The sequence below is a fragment of the Amborella trichopoda genome, chromosome 4 (genome assembly GCF_054954075.1).
Source record: "Amborella trichopoda isolate Santa Cruz 75 chromosome 4, AtrichopodaSantaCruz75HAP2 v2.0, whole genome shotgun sequence".
Classification (NCBI taxonomy): Eukaryota; Viridiplantae; Streptophyta; class Magnoliopsida; order Amborellales; family Amborellaceae; genus Amborella; species Amborella trichopoda.
The window spans coordinates 3494058-3508555 of NC_142339.1; positions in this window are offsets into that span (position 1 = coordinate 3494058).

The window sequence follows — 14498 nt, forward strand, 5'->3', positions numbered from 1 at the left end:
CAAACTCCACTCCATCCCGTCCCGTCCTGTTGCCGCCAAAGCTTGGACCTCCTTCATCCCCCCAAAATCCAATTCTTCAATTGGATTGTCCTTTCTGAGAAGGTGTTGACTGCCAATCAATTACAAAGGAGGGGTCCCAACCGCGGCGTAATGTGTTTGGCCGAGGAGTAGACAAACTCACACGTTATCATCCACTGCAGCCTAGCAAGCACTCTTTGGTAGGACCTACTCTGACTCTTCCACTGTCTTGGGTCATCTCCAGGTCTGTTCCACACCTGTTCCAATACTCGAAATGTCTCCCATGGGCCAAATCAGGCATTTCACTTTGGAAGGCTTCTGTGGTGGCCACCCTATGGGCCATCTGGATCGAATGAAACAACTGCATTTTCAAAGGCCGCAGTTCCCCTCTCCATGCCCTAAGGACAACATCAACTTCATGGTCATCTTTTGGGTGCTGAACCAGTGCCGCTTCAGGCATCTCTCAGCTTCAGACTTCCACCTTAACTGGTGCTCACCTCTTTCTCTAACGCATACAGCCATCCCTCGTTTGTCCCTTTGGCAACCTCCGGAAGTCGGCAATACGAAAGTCAACTTCGATGGTTGCTCTCTTCGCAAACCAGGGCTGGCGGGTATTGCGGGCATCTTCATAAACTACCTTGAGCAATCCCTCCTCTCTTTCACCAAACCCATTCGTTGAGCAGACTACACATCGGCGGAAGCTCTCGCCCTTTTGGAGGTCCTCAAACTTTTCAATCCCCTCTGGAGCACCAGTCTGGTCGTGGAAGGAGATTCTAAATATATCATTGTTTGGGCCTCGGGGGAGGCCACCCTATCTTGGAGATTCGCTCATGCGTTTGACAAGATCTTTGACCTTTGCGGGCATAGTCCTGCTTCATGGACTCGTACCTGGAGGGAGGCAAATCACGTGGCAGACACTCTTGCTAGAGGAGGAGCAACCATGGCAGAAGCTTAAAGACCCTAGGGCTGTGATTTTTGGAGTTTTTGGGGTTTTCTGGGCATTTCTTCCATTTCTCTTTAGTTGTATAACATATTTTGACACTCACCACCTTCTCGGTGGTTTTTCTATAGAGCAGCCTATTTTTTGACAACTTGTACAACTTTACTTAATACTATACAACAGTTTACAGTTCATAAAAAACCTCCCATGCAGACACAAACTCCCATTATTGTCCCATATTTTTTCACTAGCCATTATGCCTGCAGGATATTCCCCAACAAACCCATTGAAACTCCTCTCCACATACTCATATTTGTTATCTGTGCTCCTCTATCAGACTTCCCATTACTGTTGCAAAACCCAAGATTTGAACCTCATGACGGGCTTCCCCAAAATTTGAAATTGGATGACTGGTATGGTTTTCACTAAAATTTATTGTTGGAGAAGAGGCATCCTCGTCTTCTAAAAATATGTGCAGGAACTCTGTCACTCTCTAAGGGGAGATCTCTTCATGCTCATATCCACAAATCCATGCAAGCCCATCCTGTTTTCCTATCCAACAGTATAATGGATGTGTATGCAAAGTGGCGAGCATTTTAAGATGCAAAAGTGATTTTGATCAAATTTCCTGAAAGAAATTGTCTCAAGGCAGGCTGTGGTCTCTGGCTATATCTGATGCGGCCTCATGCCTCGTGTCCCTCTTAGTCTAGAAAGGTGTTGTCGCCAGGCCTGCTCACACCTGATCGATTTACCATTAGAACTTTGCTCAAGGTTTGCACTGGTTCGAATGTTTTATCAGAAGTTTCACAGGTATATGGACTTGCGATCAAGTGCAAGTTGGATCGTGAGTTTTATGTGGGGGGTTCTCTTGTTGGTTTCTATTGTAAATTGCAATAGGTTCATGAAACACCACGAAGGGCTAAGAATAGTCGGATTTGGAATGTCGTCATAATGAATGGTATTTGTGTTTTGCATCAGGTTCATGAAACACCACAGTGCTAAATATAGTCGGATTTGGAATGCCCTCATAATGAATAATGCTATTGTTGCTTGTCATGCTCAGAGTGGTAATTGTGTACGACCTTTACAAAAATACAGGCAAATCATATCCGCTTCTGCTCAACCAGCAAGAGCTAGCCTAGTTACTGTATTAACCGCAATTGATAATGGGGAAGCCCTGACACATGGAGGCTGTTATTCATGGCTTGATAATGAAGACCGTGTTTCATGATGGTGGCATGATAGATAACTACCTTTCTAGAATGTGTTAGAGCTGCCTTGGTGTAGGTGCTTTCAAATCTTGGATGAATATCATGGCCAGAATGCGACGGCCTGAACTAGTTTAATTTCTGGCTATGTTACTTATGGTTGCTTTAAAAGAAGCATTTGCCTTCATTTATAGGCTACATCTTTCGAGACTAGGCGGTAGTACCAATGAGCTTTATGATGGAGTCTCTAAATCTATTCTCACCAAAAGATAGGGGTTCTTGACTTACCCTTTTTTTATAGGCTACATCCTTCAGCCATAGCTATTAGCCATGGTAGCAATTTGGGTGGCATACTCGACTTATGTGTTTCATCCTTGGACATGGGTATCAAGTCCACAGACAGGTATTGCAACATGGCCATGGAAATGACATAGATATCTGGTTGCCCATGGTCTGATTGGCCAGGCCTTAAAAATCTAGGGCGTGAGCTATCAGCCTGTCACGGCCCGAGGAAAGAGTCGGGCCGTGTTTGGGCTAGGGCCATGACATGGCTGGCCCTGTTTGGCTGGCTGGCCTTTATTTTTTTCTATAATTTGTTTTCCTTTGTTTACTTTTATCTGATTTTGCCTGGCCTGGCCCTGATATGGCCAGGGCCTCTTTGGCGCGGTCTGGGCCACGTTGGGATCACCTGGCCCCATAGGGACTAGAGCCAGGGCTGGCCTGGCCCATTGCCACCCCTAGATGTTCAGAACTCTTTCATGCCACCCCTAGAATTTTGCACCCATGGCAAGCTAGCTGAGCTCGAAATTTATAGAAAAATCCCATTATTGTAACTTAAAAATAGCCATTTATATTTTATATTTTATGGTCAAGTTCTTCAATTTAATGTAATTTTATATTCATTGAATTAAGCCTGAATTTGGGGTGCCCATATGTCTCACCGTGTAAAAATATGTAATAATAATTTGAAGAAATAAATGATAAAAATACCCTTGGTGCTTATAGGAGTATTTTTGGTCAATTAATTTTATTGAATTATTTCTTTTATATATTTTTAGAGTTGCATGATGTTGAGAAGTATGGACAATTGGAAGGCTTTCCGACTTTATATATTTCAAGGTTGAGATAATCAATTGGAAGGCTTTCGAACTTTATTACATTTTTTTCTAGAGGATGTTTAAAATGCATCTTAATTCAATAATATAACGTTGTAACCAATGATTTAAAAAATTAGATCGGTGACTGGATTGGCCACCCAAAAATCAATTTGGATCGGTGGTTCGGTTCGCCGTTATAATACAGAAAAAACAATGAACCGGTGAAAAAACACATGAAAGATAGTAAACCAGCCAAAAAGGGGCTCGGATTGCCATTTTACTGTAGAGAATTGCGTTTTACGATGCGGAGCCATCGGTTCTCTTCTAGACTCGACTTTTTTCCTATATACATGCAGAACCAGAATAAGGTGACGGATTCCCAAGACATATTGAGCTATTTCGTGCCGGTTATAACCTGATATAAACTTTTTCTATGACCTCTTTCCATTTAAAAGGTTGCCAATGAGTGTTAAAGAGGAGTTGATGTGAAATAACCCAAACGGCCGCCGCTGAATATGGTGACGGTCGGCTTGAATTCCGCGTCTTGCCTTTGAAATTCAGCTTTGGCCAACTAGGCCTTATGTGGGATCTTATACTCTAGTAGGAGTATATTGTATATTTACTCCCTCAGGTAAAATTTATTATAGGAGTAATAATAGGACATCAAATTTTGGAGATGTAACCTTTTCAACCTATAGATTGATCTCACTAAAACGTTTTCTGAATTGAACTCTCTATGCACTAGACATCCTAATGTCTCAATATTAAACAAGGATCATCTAAGTTTTGAAGGGTGGTATTCGTAGTCTAAAAACTCAAATTTCAAATTTTTCTTTTCTTATGACAATCATCTTATGATTTTAGGCGGTTCCAAAAATTTGACACTGAAAAAGTTCAAATAAATAGGTCTTTTAAAGTGAAGGACTAGATGTATAGTATGCTCCTACATGGTATAATATACATGTTTCTTAGACATAAAACCCAACTCAAAAGATCCTGTAAAAAATTTCCACTATTTTCTTTTACAATGGATTTTTTTTGGTATCGTTACCATGTACTCCTCAAGTGAGTTTTTAAGGCAATCGATAATAGAAATACCTTAAAGTTGGATCAACATTCGGAGTGGAGAACTTAACTGGATCCGATTTGGTTACAATCTCTCTTTTACACAAGGTTGGTTTGGGATCAGAAATTCACTCTTAGGACCAAAGTGAACTAAGGGCTAAAAATTTCAAGTAGGAGATAGAGATGTAAAGAAAAATTGTGCAAGTGGGGTAGAGACTAAATGAATTTTCCATTGATACTTTACCTACTTTCAAGCATTCTAACAGATGCTCACGACTTTTCTTAAATCAAATAAAGAAAAAAAATCACGTGGAACCGCAACAGAAGACTCGCTGTCCATTGTGGATCTGTTCAATAAACTGCCACGAACATAGTAAGTCCGTGACGGTGGCGAAATACCGAAGATTAACATAGATGCGTTTTTTTCATTTTTACATATATAAGCGCTCATGGAAGCCCATGCCTCCATTAAATATAACACATCGATCTATCCACACGCAAATTCTCCACTGAACAAGATTAAGACATCAAGAAAAAGAGACACATCAAAGAGAATCTCAAATCCATGTGATTATTCCATAATTAATTACAAAAATTATCATAAACCCCCCGACAAAGAGCTAATAACTTAACATAAACTCTACAAATCTCCAAAAAAAAAAAAAAAAAAAGAGAGAAAAAAAAAAAAACTAAAATGAAAAAGCTTTGTAGCCCGAAAAAACACTACCCAATAATCGAAATATCATGTGTAATCCATGCATACATACATACATGCACATACTACATAAGCAGTAGTGCTCCTCCCTCAAAAAAGTCCCCACTTTGGTTGTGAATCCAGACACATATCAACTCCTTGTTAAGAGAGGGAACCACCGTTCATGGAAGTAGGACTGGTAAGAGATCATGAACAAGAGAAGCATCAACACGAAAGCGACGCCCCACGGCGAGCTTCCAGCACGGTGGATGGAATCCTTCTCCGGCAACTGCAAGATGAAGGGGACAAGCCTCTGCTCGTCGCTCGATAACCAGTGAACAACCAGGAGTAGGATGACAGGTGAGACAATCAACCAGAGCTTGAGCTGGTCCACTATGCTCTCTAAGGCTGACTCATAGCTCAAATACCATGAGAGAGAGAGGAACAAAAGAAGTATGAACATGAAGAAACAGAGATGGAAAGGGATTTGGAGTTCAGACAAATATGATCCATATGATCTGTTTCTGTTATAGTAGTATGCAGGCCCCATGCTTGAAGCTCCAATGGTTAGAGAGAGAAGAAGGATCAAAGAGGTTCAAGATTGCAGTCTAGAGAGAGAGAGAGAGAGAGAGAGAGACCGAAGTGTGAAGTGAGTTCGTGGTGAGAGAAGGGTTTTATAGAGGAGTAGATGGGAACGTAAGGAAGGAAAGGCACCGCCCACTTTGATAAATTGCTTTCGAGAAAGTTAGGGGCATTTCTTTATAGGTACGTTGACCTTAAAGCTCCAATTATATCTCTAAATGACCAAAATCGTCCACATAGAGCACTCTACAATGCACTTTTGGCTTTGGAACTCTTGTAAAGGTTTGTAAATTTCTTCTTTTTCTTTCTTCTTCTTCTTCTCTTTTTTTTTTTTTTTTGTTTTTTTTTTTTTTGTTTTTTTTTTTTTTTTTTTGCCTTAAAGAAGTTTATGTAAGGCATCCTTTTTATATTATAAAAATATGTCACATCTCAAATACCCATTTGAAAAAGGTTGTTTAGATGTTATGGTGAACCCTCTAATTGATCACCTTGCTCTCTCTAGAATTGTAAGGATATAAAAAAAAAAAAAAAGATGAAGTTTCTACAAGTCTTAGGCTTTATGAAAATAAAATAAACCTTCACTTCAAATCCTTGTTTGAAATTACTTTCGACAACGAAAATCTCCATTATGGCTCTAAAATTAATTTCCAACACCGACAATGTAATTCGAAACTCAAAAAATGGTACATATTTTGCGGATATATGAACATTTATTTTTAGGGCAAAATGAACGATCTAAATAATTTATTACAATATACACTATTTTTAGAGTTTGAAATCCTTTTTCTTTTCTTTTTTTCTTTTTTGTACAATCATTATGTTCAAGCCAAATTGATTGATGTAAAGGTTTTCTAACGCTTGAATTACAATTTTCAATGAGTTATGAGGTGAGTCTTTACTTGTTTTGATGGACCTGCAGCACTATCAAATCATTTTTCAAAAGAAAAAGATTTCAAATCCTAAAAATAATAAGGCATCTTGCAATATATTGTCTAGAGTCCTAGACTATCAATTTCAAAAAACTTAAGTATTTATAAATTTGCTTGATCCGGATGAAAATAGATTTCAGGTTATCATATGCGCTTTAGGCACCTAAATTAAATTTTTTTGGCAAGGCTGGAAGGTGCACCCTACTTTGACTGTTCAAGGTTGTCACCTTACATAGAAGTACCAAACTTAGTGCAGATTTTGACAATTCGTGAATACTTAAAATGAATGGCCAAAAGCAAAAAGCAGGCCATTTCAAGGAAATGAAATTCATATATACATATATATCCTAGATCCACAATCGTTAAAGTTGGGATGATCAATTTTCAATTTTTTGAAATTGAAATAATATTTGGATGCGGTTTTTATAAGGCCTACGCTTTTTTAAAACAAAGTAAAGCTTCACCTCGAATCTTCGTTGAGAAAGTACTTTGGCTATCAAAAATCTCTACGATGGCTCTAAAATCAATTTCCAATACTAATTGTGAAATTTGAAGCAAAAAAAAAGGTACATATCTTGTTGATTAGTTGAAGTTTATTTTTACGGTGAAATGGACGGTCTTAGATAATTTGTTATAACACACTATTTTTAGGGTTTAAAATCTTTTTTTTTTTTTCACTAGAATAATAATAATGGCCGAGATGATTGATTTGAAAGTTTTTTAATACCAGAATTGTAATTTTCTATAAGTTTTGAGATGAGACTTTATTTATTTTAAAAAGACTATGGCCCTATCAAAATATTTTCCATTATATTTTCTCAATTTTCCAGTAATTTAAGATGCAATTTTACAGTAGCATTACAAAGCACTTTTCTTTTATATCCTTTTCATTGATTATTCAAAGTGCAAACCGAAACTTTGTAAAAGCCAAGGGCATGCCAATTGTTAGGAAAAGCAGATGGCAGTTGAGATATTGTAAGAAACTTTAGGGCTTTCTTTTAGGCCATATATTATTCTTTTCCTCCCTTGCATTATGGGGATTCTTACTTTATTTTCGTGATCCGGATACTTCTTGGGGAGAGGGGATTCAAAGCCTAGAAAGTTAGCCAATGAGGTGTAGCCATGTATTACCAATCATATGGCGCCACGTACCACCGACCAAGGGCCTGTCTTTTACGTCCAAAATGAAATATTCTCCTCGCGTTTGCTGATAACGACTGTACCTCCATTTATGGGGCTCAAGTTATATTGGGTTACGCCGCGTGTTCATGGATTAATTTATTATTATATTTAATATTTAATATTTTTTTATATATTTTTATTTTTTTTATTTTATATATAAATATACAAAACTAAAAATATAAAAGTACTCAAAATTGTTGAGTACAATGATAAATTACTCTATACTATTAGCACCCTAACATAACCCATATATAAAATGAATTTTTTATTTTTTTAATTTCTAAACCCAACTTCGAATCCGATACCGGTCTCGGTCCAAGTAACTTGGACCTAACCCATGTCCGGGTCCATGTGAAACTTCAATCAAGTTGGGTCGGTCTTGGATCTGGGTCGACTCGGATTGACCCATTGCCAACCCTATATGTGGTCCGATTTTCATTAGGTCTTAAGCTTCAATGCTCTCTCTCTTTTATTAGATATTGAGCTCTCTCTCTCTCTTTCATTAGATCTTAAGCTCATTCTCTCTCTTTTATTAGATCTTGAGCTCTCTCTCATTTGATCTTAAGCTCTCTCACTCAGTGGATCTTAACCCCTCCTCTCTCTCTCTCATTAGATCTAGACAGTCTCTCTCTCTTATTAAATCTTATGGTCTTTGTCTCTCTCTCATTTGATCTTAAGGTCACAATCTCTCATTTATTAGATGTTGTGTCTCTCAATGATACAAAACATGGTTGCTGATAATCCCCTCAAGTTACTCATCAAGTGCTCTTCCTCACTCTATTCATTAACATGTATGAAGTAAATTATCAACCCAAGTTATTTAAGACCATTCTCTTTTTCTCTCCCAGGCTACTGTAAACTTTAAGAGTAGGGTGTCCCTCCATGATGACAAATCACTCAATATCTGGACATGCGTTAAAAGGAAAAACTTTATAAGATTACAATCAAATGTAGAATTAAGATGCACCTAAGAAATCCATAGTAAAATGTAGTTTTGAATTTAGAAAACTCTCAAATTTATCATTTAGATATCGCGATATATAAATATGAAAAAAAGAAAAAGAAAAGAGGATTTCGAGTGCCAAAAATAGTATATCTTGCAACATATCTAAACCCTATATTTTTTAGATTTATATGTGTTTATAGATCTACCTGATTTGAACCATTTTTGAGGTCTAAAATTTTATAACTAGAGATGAAAATATTTTCTCAAGCCATCTTAAAAATTTTCGATACCAAAATTATATCTTATAATAAAATTTAATGGTGCACGTTACTTTGATTGATTAAGTTGCAACCTTATGAAAACCACACCTGTTAGTAAATTATAACATTATTTCATTCTTCCTGACAGGTCTTTCTCTCTACATCCTACCTGATTAACAGGTCGATCTCTCTCTCTCTATGAAAAAGATTCATTAGTGGATCTGAACAAAAAGAATGAAAAGGAAAAAGAAGATTCAAGAAAGATTATGATATTAATATGATACAACATCCCATCTTTTCTCTCTCTTTCAAAGATAAATTTGTTGTTTTATGTGATTTTTAAGGGCAAGAAATCGGGCCCACAAGGGAAAGAATTGGGCCCATGCTCAAATTCTTAGTGGGGAAGATAGGTATTGGGATTGTGGGGTGGAAAGAAGAAAGGCTACGTGGAAAGTAGAAATGTTGCTCTTTGTCATGTTGTTGAGAGCTCCAGAATGGGGAAAAGTAGATATAGATGGAGGGCCAACTCTCTTTAATTATAATGCCTAGCAATCTACCTTTTGCCTTGGCTCTTCTTTGGGTTGTGTACTTTTAAGAGAGAGAGAGAGTAGGGATGGCAATGCACCTGGACCCGACCCGGGATCCAACAGATAGAACAGACCCAAGTTTGGGTGGGGTCCAAATATTAGACCTAGTACATTGGGTCTGGGTCCAAATTCTAGACCTGAACACTATTTGGGTCTGGGTCTGAATTCGATTCCCACATCATACTTTTGGGTTTCAATTTATGAAATATATTTAAATTATATAAAGATATAGATATTTCTATTTTTGAGTCGGATCCAATTGGATTAAGTCATATTTAGGTTCAAGTTTGGGTCTGGTCCCCATTATATTTTTGGGTCCAGGTTCGATTGGTCCGGACCCGACCCGTTGCGTCAGCAATGACTGAAAACTCACATATAAGTTACTTAGACTCTGTCCCTTGCCTAGCTGAGTACTCTGGTAGAATTTCATGACATTAAAAAATTTAGAAAACAATCACAAAAAATATTTTAATTTATAAAATCAATACATAAATATTTTGTATATGATTTTTGAGTTTTTTCAAAGTGATTTGTAAGTGTTTATTGTCATATACCTTATTTTACATTTTTCTTTTTATAGATTTTCTGAAATGTCTTCCGCTATAAAAACAATTTACCTAAATAGATGTTTTTTATACTTTTCCATCTTATTTGGATTTTTAATGAATTTTATTTTTAATATTTTATTTTATTTTTAGCATTTTTTGTCTATTATTTTTATTTATTTATTTATTTTTTGCCCCGTACACAACTTGGGCAAGTCCACTCTGACTCGTGAGTTACTCCACTTAGGCAAGGCCCACATCTTGAACCCGACCAAGAACCTTGAGTAAGGAAGGTCCACATCTTGAACCCGACCAAGAACTTTGAGTAAGGAAGAGAGTAAATTGATTTTTTATTTTTATTTTTTATTTTATTTTATGTGAGGAAGGGAAATGAGAGAGTATATTTAAGATTAGGAGAGAGAGTAGATACAAGATTTACGGGGAGAGTATATTGAAGATTTAAGAGAGAGAGATAGAGAGAGAAAGAGGTTTTTTTTAAAATTAGGGGAAAAGGAAAGTTAGGGCCTCCATGGTTTTAGTAAAGATAAGAACATAGGATACAGAAAGGAGTGGCTTGGTAAATATATGCTTATTATGCACCATGATAACTGTCGTACGTTTCCATCAAAAAAGAAGACCACGCACTGAGTGCATGAGCATGTTAGGGTCCACAAAGATTCAAAGATCAAAAATTATTTCTATTGCATAAAGTTTTTTTTTTTAATGGATGAAGGAAGAATAAATATTTTTGACCAATCATTCCAATTCCTTCATTATATGTGATGGCTACAAGAGATTGCTCATAATACTTTTTTTTAACATGGGCGCAAGCTTTCTGTATTTTTCCTACTCCATAAAAATTACATACTTCTTTTATCGAACCGTTTACTCTAAATGGACGGTTGAGATGGTCCCAATCACAATGTCACGTCTCTACACTAATTTATTTTTAATTTTCTTGACAAATTATGTAGACACCAAATTTTGATCGTCCACTCCTCTTACATCAATTTTGGAAGAGCAAACTTACAAAAATAGATCATACTCAGGCTCTGAACCCTACTCCTTTTTGTGTGTCGATTCGGAATAAGACACAGAACAATCATTTTATTCAGTAATTGAGTTTGGAATTTTACTAGCAAAAAGGGAAAGACACTATACAAAGTTACAAAATATCATGACGAAGTATCCCCAATGACTTTTGGATTTTTAAGTACTTTTATAACAAGATTTCAAAGAAAAAAAATACAAAAGAGTATTTAGGTTTCTAAAATATTAGACATGAATGTTGTATCCTTGACATGTTAATATTTACATAACACTACCCATATCTCCAAATTACGTAGGTTTGAAAAGATTATTACTCAGTTAATATACAATAAAAAATAAAAAAATGCATAGGTCATAATAATTATAAACTGTTAGATGTGAAATTAGGTGGTTGAAGTTGTGTCGTTGATTGGGCACAAAGTCCAAAATAAATCTAAAATGTTGTGACACACTTAAATATATTGAATTTCACAATCAATCTCTAAATATGATTGTGATCTCCTTGAACCAAAAATAAATGGTCTCATAGCATACAATCCCAAAAATAACTTCGCCAAGAAAACAAAGTCGACTTATAACCGCCAAAATTGGGCCTTTAATAAACTTAATGAAAAATGAGCACCTGCATTTCACTTAGCAGGTAAAATTGGGTCTTCAATAAACGTAGTGAAAAATGAGCTCCTAAATTGTTTAACTTGCCTTCAAGTTCCAAAATTCCTCTTGAATGCTATCTAGGGGTGTCCTAAGCAAAGGGTGGTTGCCTGGTTGGTGGGGATCGAGGGGTAACTTCGAACCTTAAAGGGCCTTAAGTTAAAGAACTTTGGACATTCAAGATCCTAGATTCCTCCTAGACGTCAATAACTACCCTTTGAAAGTCGAGGTGGGTCTAGGGTCCACGAAGAACTTCAGATTTTGAATGTTAACTTAAAGAACTTAGACCCTCAAGGTCTGCAGTTGTTCTCCTAGGGTTAAAAAAGAACTTAGGACCTTGATGGTCCTAAGTTAAGTGCAACTTTTTTAAAATAAAAATGAGTATAAACATAATAACAACAATTTGGGGGCAATTTTCTAATAACGGGAATGAATAGGGATATGCATGTTCATTTCTCGTGATATCACATACATTTTGTAAGGATAAAACATATAACATATGTTTCTCTCTCTCTCTCTCTCTCTATATATATATATATATATATATATATAGGGAAAAGATCATGTGCGCGCTTAGGTGTGTATTGGTACAGTAAATACTCACGGCTCAGAATGAATCTTGGCCGATCTGATGATCACAGATGTCTGCTAGTGTTTGAATTTTAATTTTTTTTATATAAATCCATATCAAAAGTTCATGTGTGTGTTCTTCAAAAATAGGCGAATCTACTAAAAAATATCAAAAATAAATTTTACATGAAATAAACTGAACAAAATACCTCCGAATTGTTTTGGGAGTATTTTCATCAATTTGTTTTATGAATTATTATTTTTTATATTTTTATTAGTTGTGCCTTGATGAGAAGAACACGCCTAAAATTTCAAGTGATTTGAATCTGTGTGTGTGTATATATATAACAATAGGTTAGTTACCTAACATGAATATTAGTTTAGGTTATATTATCTATCGTCAAACCTTGACCAGATGATTGAAAAGGCATTTTGCTATTTAAATTTAATATTTTTCTGCAAATCTGATCGAGATGAAATTTAGAGAGTATATTCTACGTAATAGGACACACAAGGGTCTGTGAAGGTCCTAAGTTCTTTAACTAAAGACCTTGAAAATCCCTCTAGGATCGAGAGCCACGTCTACAGTATATTAGTACAAATGAAGACCCATTTTTTTTCTTTTTTCTTTATTGATTTCTCTCAATCAAATTTACATGTTAGGAAAAGAGCCCGGGTTTAATTGGGCTTAATTGGTTAGCGCTTTGAGTGACAAGACTACATTCTAGGCTTAATTTCTACCAAGGGTAAGGCCCGCTCCGACTGACCCTCCACCCAAAAAACGGAAAAAAAATTACATGGAATTCTGGGATGGGTGTTCACTCCAACGTGCAGACACATGCATATAACATGCCACCCTCTTAACGAATTTCTCTATAATACTTTGTTGAATTTATAGATAGTAGGCAAAAAGAAATACAGGTGAACATTTCATAGAGTTTATTCAGAAGCCCTACTTTTGGCCATTATAACTCAACTTCACTATGCTTGCGCATTTTTTCTGTTTATTCTTCCAAGTGGCAATCTCTCAAAACACATGTAGCATGGAGACATGGGTAGTATTTTGCAAATGTCGACATATCAATACTTTAGAAGCCTAAATATTATTTTCGAAAAGTTTTTATAGAGCCAAGGCTCTAAACAATCAATTAGACCCTACCTCAAAAATTTCATTAGCAAAGGTTGTTTTGATGCCCAAATATCCTCAAATATCATCTCGACATCAAGATGCATGGACATGAAAAAAAAATGGATTTCAAGTTTTGGAAATAGTATATTTTGTAACACATTTTTGGACCGTCAATTTTCACTATATTCAAATTTTCATATATCTACAGATCTACACTATTTTTAAAGCTTTAAACTTTATAAATGAAAATGAAAATCAATTTTAAAGCTATCACAATGATTATCAGTAGTGAAACCACATTTCTCAACACTATTTGAAGGTAGCCTCTAATTTGATTGTTTAGAGCCTAGGCTCTATACAAACTGCACCCATGTTACTGCACCCATGTTCTTTAGTACTTCTTTCTTGAAATCTTGTTATGAAAAGTACTTAGTGTGTCATTTATCTTCCTGGTTTTTAATGGCACGCAGACGTTTTGAGTTGGGAACGCTACTTCTCCACAAATATATTGAACATTGTTAAAGAAAGAATATCAGAAAGAAGCATACAATAACACCATTTATATGTGGTATAAGGTCACTATTACCCTTAGCCATTAAATGAGAAATTAGATGGCTGGAGGTATGAAAAATGGCAAAGCTCAAAGTCCAAAAAAAAATATTTTGAACTTCTTCATCTAATAATATAAAAGGTGTGATTTGTTAACCTCAAACAATCAAGGTAAAGCACACCTCTAAATCTGGCTGAAAAATGTAGTTTCGGCACTAAAATTACAATGACCTAGATATCGATTTTTTCTCCTAATTATGAAATTTAAAACTTTAAAAATATTGCAAATCAAACACATATAAACACTTTAAAAAATTGAAAATGGACAAAGGATAATTTGTTAGAATATGCATTATCTTCAAGACTTGAAAATCTTTTTCATTGTCCCATAATCCATATATCCCGAGGTGATCATTTATAGCGTTCTAACATCGAAACAACCTTTAAAGGTCGAATTTTTTAGGTGCACCGTACTTCTACGGTATAAAGTTGATAC